A 10,518-nucleotide genomic window follows, 5' to 3' on the forward strand; every position below is an offset into this window, starting at 1 on the left:
AAACAAGAGAATGGGTGACTAGGACAGGAAAACGCTGTACAGCCGGTAGAATATGAGGTGGTGGGTAACCAATTATCATATGTAACTTTCTTTTACAGTATCGCCTGGATGCCTTCAGTATTTCCGGAGTCCAAGCGCTATCGTAAGAAGCTTCAACTACGGCCCACCGGTCGACAGCAAGGTCCGCTACTTGAGCGGACTTCGCTACTCCATATGCCTGCGTGTGGAAGAGAACTTCTGTTCCATTAAATGGGAGACGGAAACAAACTCTTCGTTCTCTTGGGGTCAGCCTACGTACGAGGACAACGTCGTGGCATGCCGTGACGACTTCATCACTGTTGACCAAGGTTCGTCGTACGGCATGGGCCCCGGAGAAGACAGGTTCTGCGGCACGAGACTCCACGAGAAGAATGTCCTCATATGTAAGTGTCTCACTCACTCACTCACTCACTCACTCACTCACTCACTCACTCACTCACTCACTCACTCACTCACTCACTCACTCACTCACTCACTCACTCACTCACTCACTCACTCACTCACTCACTCACTCACTCACTCACTCACTCACTCACTCACTCACTCACTCACTCACTCACTCACTCACTCACTCACTCACTCACTCACTCACTCACTCACTCACTCACTCACTCACTCACTCACTCACTCACTCACTCACTCACTCACTCACTCACTCACTCACTCACTCACTCACTCACTCACTCACTCACTCACTCACTCACTCACTCACTCACTCACTCACTCACTCACTCACTCACTCACTCACTCACTCACTCACTCACTCAGTCAGTCAGTCAGTCAGTCAGTCAGTCAGTCAGTCAGTCAGTCAGTCAGTCAGTCAGTCAGTCAGTCAGTCAGTCAGCCAACTAGTTCATCAATCAATCTAGTGTCACTGTCCTTTCATACAAATAACTCAGGGCACAGGGATTAGACTGACAATTGAGCTGATAGCTCTGATTTTTTGGTACGGACGGTAAGGTTCCGGTAGCACATACACAAAATTTTCATTAAAAAAGTATGCTTCATGCCGGATGCTATTTTTAAAAAAATATCCTTCCAAAACACACAGTTACACGAAATCTGTTCTTGTATACAAATTGCTTTTGAAGAGGCTCAAACATCACTTCATCAGGTGAACCCCCCTAATTACTTGTTTAGCATTATTATATGCACTTTCTCAGGTGATGACAAAGTAAATAGAATTCCAAGTGTAGCCTTTGTTCACGCCGACCAGCTAGAAATGTGTGTGCGATGTACAGATGTGAAAAGAAAGGCAGAAATAAAGGAAAGATTATTGGTTTCAATTTTTTACCAAGAGCCACGAAACTATTCAGATTATTATCGGCTCTCGGATGGCAAGGACGCACAGCGCGCCAACACGACTCCTTAACACAACCTCACACTCGTTAATAATGAGTCATTGGGCTGATGAAAACTAGGAAACCTTCCGTGAGAGATAAAACTGGACCGAAATTCTAGACTATTATAAATTAAATGACATTCAAGTCTCATTGTATGAGCGGTGATGTGACTACAGATCTCTTAGTACAATTATTCACGTTGCGTTGGTGGCAACATTATAATGCGAAGACAATTCTACCGCTATCCACCTTACACAGAACTTGTGTCGATGCGCCAGCCAATTACGTTAGCTCGTTTCTGTGACTTCAAGACTAAGGTGTACTTCTTTCAAAATCGGCGTATCTCGTAAAACTACATTTTGGACCACGGAGGCACGGAGCATCAGGTGTGACGTGGGTTTGTGGGTGAGGCTTGCATTGAATCAAATATAGGTCCATATCCATCAATAAAGCGTGTAAATGTGTCATCTCACGGCAAGCTGGTTTACTTGATACAGGTGAAGTGACTTTTCATTTTGAAATATGTGCCCCTTGAGTGTTACGATACTCAACTGCACTCTTACATTGACTGGACCTAACACAGAGCCTTGCTTTCAGCTAACCTCTCTGTCTTTCTTTCCCTTTTGTCTCTCTTGATTTCAGCGCACAGCAAACCATTCATGTTGAGAGTCAAGTCTAACATGGACGCCTTGGCCAATTCGCAAGAAAATCAACACGGATTTTCGTTGCGGTACACCCAGCTACCATGCGTCGACTGACACGGAGAAACCTGGTCCGCAAAATCATCCCGTGTAAGTCTCCTTCTTGCATTTTCGTAGTCTGCAACAGATTACTGAATGTATCGGTCCATGAACTAATGGAAAACATCGATTATAACGTTATTCAATATTCGTCATCAACCAGTTGGACGTGCATCTATCTGCATTGCACGAGTGTATTGGGCTGTATGTTTTCATTGTGCTTTCGATTTATCTTTCGTACTGCTCACAACTCTGCCGATAAAGTCCAGGGCGAAAACATGGCAGTCGACGTGCTATCTTCATAAACGTAAAGAGTGACAGCATGTTAACAAGCTCCTGACCTTCAATCTCGGAGTGCTCTAGAGAAACCGATGTCCTCACAGTTATCTGGGGTCCTCCCCTACGACCTTCCTAATAGCACACGAAGCAGCTGTGTAGTACGCGGAAACACAGTCAAGTAATCAAGCAAGTAAAAATGTCCATTCAATGGCCTCAGCCGCAACAAACGTTTCTCGTACTTTTCGATAGCGCATTTACTTTTGTAAAGCGGTTCACGTGCAGTATTTCAGTCGACCGCCGATAATTCGCACCCTCGTACATACAGCTTGAGGTGCATGTGTTAATCAGCACGAAAGTGCCTCAACGTTCATTATTTTTTTATCCAGGTGGGCCAGGAAACAACGAAAGAAGTGGAAACAAAGTGACAAAGGAGACCATCGGACAACGTTATCGCCTTTCAGCCATCCAGCTTCAAGCCATAGCTTATTTATTTCTCACCACAGGAACACAATAAAGCAATTCTCCAGCCCAAGATGCGTGTCTTGTGTTCGTCTGTGATATTCTTCGCGTGTGCGGCACAATTGTGCTTCCACGTTTAAGAACCAAATAGCCTACACACGATCGCTTACAAGGAACCAATTTTGTGCCTATTTTCTTCGGGCTGATAATGATCTGGCCGAGTTTATTTACTGCATCTACTGCACTGCATGAATCACAATAACAAACTTATTTCAACGGCCTCTAGTACTTGCACAGAAGTCATGAAAAATACTGCAATAAACAGACAAAGGCATCCTGTTTTGTATATTCACTGCTATTATCCGGGTGCTTGAGCGTGAAGGCTTATAGATGTTGGACTTTATTTTCCCAGTGAAAATATTGGCGTGAAGTCATACAATTCGAAAACGAATCATGTGGTATCATATTTTGGTATGTAAGTAAATTGTCTGAAGAGTTTAACGTCTATCTGGAGCCCCCTCTTTCCTTCATGCCTTCTGAAATGAAAAAAAAAAGATTCTTGCACTCGACACTGTAGGCCTGAATACAACAAATTTTCTGACTTTCTGAGAAGATCGACACGTAGCAGCACTGTAGAATCTGCTATTGGTAGCATAATCATGTCCGGCTGTGGTCTAATTTTGCTGATATAGACAAATTTCAAGCCGTAACCATATGTGTTCATGATAATTTGATTCATGTTAATTTGTTCATGATTTCGATTTGCAGGTCTGAACCTTAAGTGTATAGGCATACAGGCCAATTGATACTGCCGAATTTTCGTGCCACGCAGTAACACCCCCAGTATTTTCCTATCAACATACGCGATTCATCCAGAAAAAAAAAAACGTACAGATTTCATGGCTTTCCCATGAAATAAAAAATATATAATAAAACATGCTTCAAAGAATGTACGGTAAAATAATCTATGGATTTCGCAGTAGTTTTGCCAGAGGCATCGAAAGTTTATTTAATGTTCCTTTTGAAGCCACCAAAAGAGGCATCGCATTTAGTGTCAAAATTCATTCAAATGACTTCCTGAGATTTCTTTGCTCTGGACGATTACTGCTGCAGCAAGCAATGTCCCTGATTTAGGAGATCTAAGGTTTTCGAGACGACAGCAGCGGTTTGGAATTTCGAACGAAAGCAAAACATTCGTGGGCGCCTAGTTCCACATCCATTTCTTGGCCAGCTTCAGAGCACGATGGACTCCCGACCAGAGCATTCCCTTATTGGGACAGTCTGCTCTTGTTTTCTGTTGCAGTGCTAGAAGACGAAATGCCTTCTCAGGAAGAGATTTTTCTAAGTCCACTTAAACAACGGAATGCACGTGCTCCTTGGTAGCCATTGTTGCAAGATCACGAGCCTTGTATATCTTTGGTCCTGAGTAGAGTCTCGGTAAACGCAAATCACCTAAATGGAGCCACAGCCTTTAGTTTGGCGGGTTTTATTTTGGTAGTAGGAAAAAAGCCTTCGTTAATCAAAACCAAAATCTTCACAACTCTCTGCAAACGGTACCACAGAAGGAAACTGTAAAGAACTTTTTTTCAGGAAGAGTCGGGATCCTAAATATATATCTTTTTGCGACATCTGTCTTCTATGCAGAAGGATATCAGAAAGCGGTGGGAAAGACTCAAGTAGGCAAAATTTCGAGATAGTTTTACTGCCTAGCATGTACAGGCCTGGAGAGCTCCGCAGTAGTGCCACTCGGTCCTAGAAGAGCAAAATTAGGACCAGCGATATTTCGGACGACTTACAGCGCGCGTTCGATCATTCGGATTCCCCCTCCACGGTCGTGGGCTATTCGGCCACCAACAGGAGAAGTAAGAGGTATGTTCTATTGCGAAAGCAGTTATGTGGACACTCCAAGCGTATTTCTGTCATCGGCGTCGGCGTCACCGTGATATTCCGCATAAAGTCCAAGGGCTATACAATCGTCGAAGCGGGCTGCATACTCTGTGTGCAAGTGAAAACATGCGAGGGTGAGCCGGCGATCGCGGCGCCATCTGGCGCCCACGAAGGAAGAATGCGGAGAGCAAACGCGCCGTCTTCTGTCGCGCGAAAGACCGTGGAGGTAGGGGAGGGAGGGAGGGAGGGAGGGAGGGAGGGGGGACGGCGTTGTGCTCAGACAAAGTTTCAAAGTTTCAAAGTTTATTTGTCAATACAGCATGCAAATACATAAATTCTGACCTGCCTAAGCATGTTGTGCTTGTTGGCTGGTCAGGCAGCAGGTGGAGAATCTTGTAAAAGAAATAACTTCATATACATGCATTTCATGTTATACACGACATTGCCGATAAATCTGACAGCACAGGATAACGTACAAAACAAGTAAAACTATACACAAGGCAATAAATTTACGCACCAATCTCGTATACCCAGTCATCATCTTTCTCTTGCTGCTTGCACGACATATATCATCAGGAATTTCATTAAACACAGCTGGTACATAGTAATTGCGCATCTTTTTACCATAATTACTATAGACCCGTGGTTTAACAAAACGTTCTGTTTTCCTTAGTGTAACATCTTTTTTTACAGGAGTTTTATATTCATTTGAATAATGTAATGTATTTTTTGTAATGTAATGTATTTAGTAATGTATTTCGCGACCGAGCTCTAGGGAACTGACGATAGCGGCTCATTCTCGATAGGGAGCAAAGCGGGGAGGCAGGGAGAGAGGGAGGGCAAGCGGCTTCGACTGCTCCAAGTGCATACTTTGCACGGCCACGCACGCCGTATCTTGAACGGGATTTGCAGAGGGCACGGAGCTTTGTGCCTGCTGTGTTCTCGCCACTATTGCGCTTAAGCAATATACAGCACGAACGTCACTTCGCCCGCTGCTGCTGCCGCACTTGCTCACACCAGCTTTTTCACAACGAGTGTCCGCGCTCATCGAGTGTGATGTGTTCATATTTGCTTGTGCGCACTTACACCATGCTTTTTAATTCTGTTAGTAAGCGAATGTTCCCAAGTTTATACGGCCGGTAAAACTACTATCCCTGCTTCGTATAGCTGTATACTAGTTTGCTGTCACAATCGATGCTTCATCTTTCTGGCGAAACTGCGACTTTTTCTGATTTCGTATGTCGACGGCTAATCCTCAAAATTAAAACTAGCGAAGCCTAGTCCATTTACAAGTGTGGACCACGCCCGAATCCCGCCACAAGCTTGCTGCTACATCCACTTCTTTATGCTTAACATATCTAACAGTGTTAATAAGGTGTATTACTTATAATGCTACACATATGCACATCTCTCTTGGTAAGCGAAACTCCTGTTAATTGGAACACATTCCTTCGGTCCCTTGAGCATCCATTTAACGACAATCTGCTGCAGGTGGTCTGAGCGACCTGTGGTTATTCATTTTGTGATATGCTTCCGGAAGTTTTTGAAGCTACATAAGTTTACACGCTTTTGAAACTGCATAGGTTTGCAATAGCACGCTTACGGTGTGACTGTTGTAAAAAGGCCCACACGCAACATTGACTGCGATTCGTTTGAATCAGTGCTTCGTTGATGTGTGCCACTTTGCCTGCTATTTCGTCGTAAATGCCGCTTGTTGAATGGTCAGATATCAAGGATAAATTCGGCCAATATATTTAGTGGCTACCGAGATGTTTTGCGCTAATTGATTAAACATCAATACAGTGTTCAAACTCGTAATCTTTAAAGCGATTGAGGCGTTTTGTTCAAGAGTTCTTTTACGAGTTCTTCTCTTTTAAAAATCCAGTTTTCTTGTGGTTTTAATGTACCATTACGCTCTAAAAACAGTTGCACCCTTTGGGGTGTATATTTGCCACACAATAATAATCGTCATCTCTCCTGCGCGCATTTCCTTTGTTTAACGCTGCGAGCCGGGTACTTCCAATTCACGAACGGCCTGTGCGTTATCAGCATGCAGAGTATTCTCGACAGAAGAGTAACGAGCGCAGCGTTTTCAAGAAAGGAAACGCAAGCAAGACAGATGACAAATATTGTTGTTTGGCATATATACACCCCAAATGGTGCAACTGTGTTTAGAGTGTACGCCAGAACGTCATCACTTGCGTAAGATCTTGTGATTTTTACGTAAACGCTGTCGAATCCTACATGATTCCAAGTGGCCAGTGCTAGAGTAGTTTAGTATTGTTTTTTTCCAGTGTTGGAACATCACTTGGTACAGCAATGCACTTATGTGATCGAGCTCAGGAAATTTCCGCAATTCAGTTTTGCGTATTTTTCAAAAGTGGTTGAAAGGTGAGAGAAACGATAACGCTTTGATTGCTGATTGACTCCAGCCCATAAAGTCAATATTTAAACAGTTAACAAGTGAAGTGCTGCTAATAATCGTGCTCATATATGTTAAGACAAATTTCGGCCGCTGCTATGTAGCTTCCCTATTGAAAAAACCCATTGGCCCATAACTTTCACATCCAATAGTCCGGTATGAAACATATAGGATCCCACAGAAAAACTCGGTCTTCCTATATGCCATGTGATGTTATTATACATAGGAGTTATGGTGAACACGGTTTCGTTTTCAGTATGGCTGGCCAGTACAAGTGATTACTTTGCTTGTACTAATCTAATCTAATTCTGACACAGTCGTCGGAGAAACACGCTTTTAAAAATTACCCCGAGAACAACTTGTTCGAGCACTATATAAGAAAATTACGCGTAAAGGAAATTGTGCCACGCAAGAAAAAGGACAGCGGATCATCTGAAGAATTAACAGTGACTTTGTTACAACGAAAACTTTCCGATATAAGCTTTTACTCTTACGTTTGACACATATTCTACTTTTTTAATTAGGTATGAGCCAAGGCAATAATTTGCCCTTTTTACGTTTTTATGACGTAATAATATTAATCAAGTGAGAAGGGGTAGCCGACACCAGCAAACGATGACAAACATCCCCTTTGTTTATTTTTATTTCAATAAAAACCTAGCTGAGCTTTGACTTATTAGTAAGAATAACTTTAGAGAATCAGTTATTTTTAACGCTTTGAGCAAGGACATTATTAAAACAATACTGAAATAGGCAACGGTATACAAGACCTAATAATATTTACCGTTGATATTGAACTGGGGCATGCAGTTCTTTGAGAACGCGCAGTATCAACCTACATGGAACTTCCGGAGAATCCCCCAAGAGCAGGGATTTTACGACAGGCTTGGCGTTTCTTCTGTCAGCCTGCGTGGCTTCAGCTAGATTCGATGCCTTCGCTCATGTTTTCGGCATGTCACCAGCTTTTAAGCACCACTGGATCTCCGAGGTCTGTTCCCCAATTCTACCCAACATCCAGAAGAATATTAAGAACCCTGACACGGCCTAAAGGTGATCGCGGTGATTCCATTCGTTACGGTTACTTCACATATCTCGCCTATGCATACGCGCCAGAATACGTGCTATGCGACGCTAGAAGGTCACCATACCCGCCGTGGGAACTCAGTGTCTATGGCAGTGCGCTGCTGAACACAAGGTCATGGGTTCGATTTCAACTGTGGCAGTAACATTCCGATGGAGATGAACGCGGCAAAAAAAAAAAACAAGAAGAGGAGGAAGAAGACGTCCGCGCAACATGCACTGGGTACATGATGAAATACCGCAGGCAGTCAAAATTAGTTTGGACACTTGCACTACAGCGTCCGTTGTAAACTACAGTTGAATTACGGAACTTTATATCCCGCAAAATAATTACTTATGTCATCTTAAGTGCACAAGCGTTGCCGAGCACAGAGCGCTCATTAGCCCCAGGCATTAAATTGGTTAAAAACCTTGTCGTCGCAACACGAGAAATGTCACTCAAGATAGATTTCTATTTTTTTTGCATAGAAAACACACGATCTACCGTCGGGGCAGTAACAGTAGAAACGTGGTGAAATATACAAGAAAACCGAAAAGAAAACAACGTATAAGATAAATCACATAAATATGGTAGCAGTGTGCGGAACCAGTCAGTAACAATGCGGCACACTGCCGGCAGACTCCCCCCCCCCTCGCCCCCCAAATAAATAAAGGAAAAGAAAAGAAGACATTTCATCAGCGTATAAATGGGCCGAATACTTGCCCACTTTCTTTTCGGGTGCTGCAGGAAGACATGAGTAAGTGAGCAAGATTTATCAGTCAAGGTCGCTTCTAAAGTTCTGAAGAAACAGAGCGAACTGACTGCCTGCATTTTCGTTTATGTTGTAGTGAAATTTGTTTCGTCCGTCACTGCCCAGTACCCTCGACAGACTTCAAGAAATGTCGGGACACGTAATAAAAGCGCTCGTTACACAGACGATCTCCCATGTGGCCCGCATGGTTTGAACTTATCCCAGCAGGCAGAACGACGCGAAATAACTCGACAAGAGTTCAACGGAGGATTTCGCTACTGTTGCGTTGCGTCCCACATACCGAAGAATTTCCTTTAGAGGGCAATAGGTCAGTCATTTGAACTCGACTAGAGGACGCCCGGATCAACACCATATTCAGGCAATTGGCAAGGCAGGTTGGCGGTATTGAATGCCCATAATGCTGTTTGAAAGTCTCGACCCTCGTAGTAGCCAGGCCAAGTGACCTGGTGCCCGGCTAACAATTCGGGACGATCCCACCACGGCCGCCTTTCCTTTATCTGCGTTTTAAGCGCCGACAGCCTCAGAGGTCAGTCAAACTTCCGCAATGCGCGCTTACAAAGCGGGCCGACTAGCTTAAGCACACACGAAACACTTATGTAAAGCTGGTCGAGGCAGCAGCCCGGTCAGGCGAACATACAAAGTGTCTGAAAGACTCCGGAAGCGTATATATTTAAACGAAGCGCTAGTCCCAGTTCATCCGCGTCTCGTCGAAGTAAGGACGACTAAACGAACAAAAGCTGCATTTCTTGTTTCGACGGGGCCAGCACGAATCGATAAAGAAAAGAAAGATGTGCGAGGAGGCTCTCAAACTTGGTCACCGTGCAGACGAAGTCAAGCAGACGACGTCGGCCGGCAGCGTGAAGGAAGTGTGGGGGACATTTTAACGGGTATTGAGATAAGAGAATGCGGGCCACGAAACAAGAATGTACATAAATGTTTGCCTGCTGTTCCTTTTATTTTTAAAAAAGCCACGGACTGTCGTTCCGGTGGCAGTAGATGTCGATAGCATATCAGGCGGAGGTTTCCTTTACGAGCCGTCACGAAAACAAGGTGCCCCGTTTCGGAATGCGGACACGGATGCTTTAGACATGATTACGTGGAGAGAAATGCATTAATTTTTTTGGTGACACGGCTCATTAACGATAGTTAGAAACCAAGATATACCAAGATACGAACCCGCCTACCAATCTTTCTTCGATTAACATCGAAATGTATATAACATGTCCCATAAATTATCACAGGAAGGTCACAGAAACATATTATCAGACGAAATAAACACAGGGCTCCAAACACAAGATGCCACAACAAAGAAAAAAGCACAGTATATTGCCGTACTGTTCGATGCGATGGTAACAAGGACCAATGTCCAGTCCATGCAATCTGTATGCTTTCCTTTGAAACAAATCACACTGCGGTATGTGTCTTTACGACTACACTTATATCATAGGTAGGTAACAGACCATCACCAGCACACGAACTCAAGGTAAATACAAAAGCAATTTATAATTCCGATCTCA

The 10,518-nt window shown here is 43.8% G+C and overlaps 1 long non-coding RNA gene across 1 annotated transcript; it reads left to right on the forward strand.

Moving 5' to 3' along the window:
* Positions 1–118: 118 nt before the first annotated feature.
* Positions 119–2,928, forward strand: LOC139050267 (uncharacterized). The gene is made up of 3 exons (XR_011508823.1): positions 119–422; positions 2,025–2,173; positions 2,788–2,928. It is a non-coding gene; the product is annotated as an uncharacterized lncRNA (long non-coding RNA).
* Positions 2,929–10,518: the final 7,590 nt, after the last annotated feature.

The sequence above is a fragment of the Dermacentor albipictus genome, chromosome 10 (genome assembly GCF_038994185.2).
Source record: "Dermacentor albipictus isolate Rhodes 1998 colony chromosome 10, USDA_Dalb.pri_finalv2, whole genome shotgun sequence".
Taxonomy (NCBI): domain Eukaryota; kingdom Metazoa; phylum Arthropoda; class Arachnida; order Ixodida; family Ixodidae; genus Dermacentor; species Dermacentor albipictus.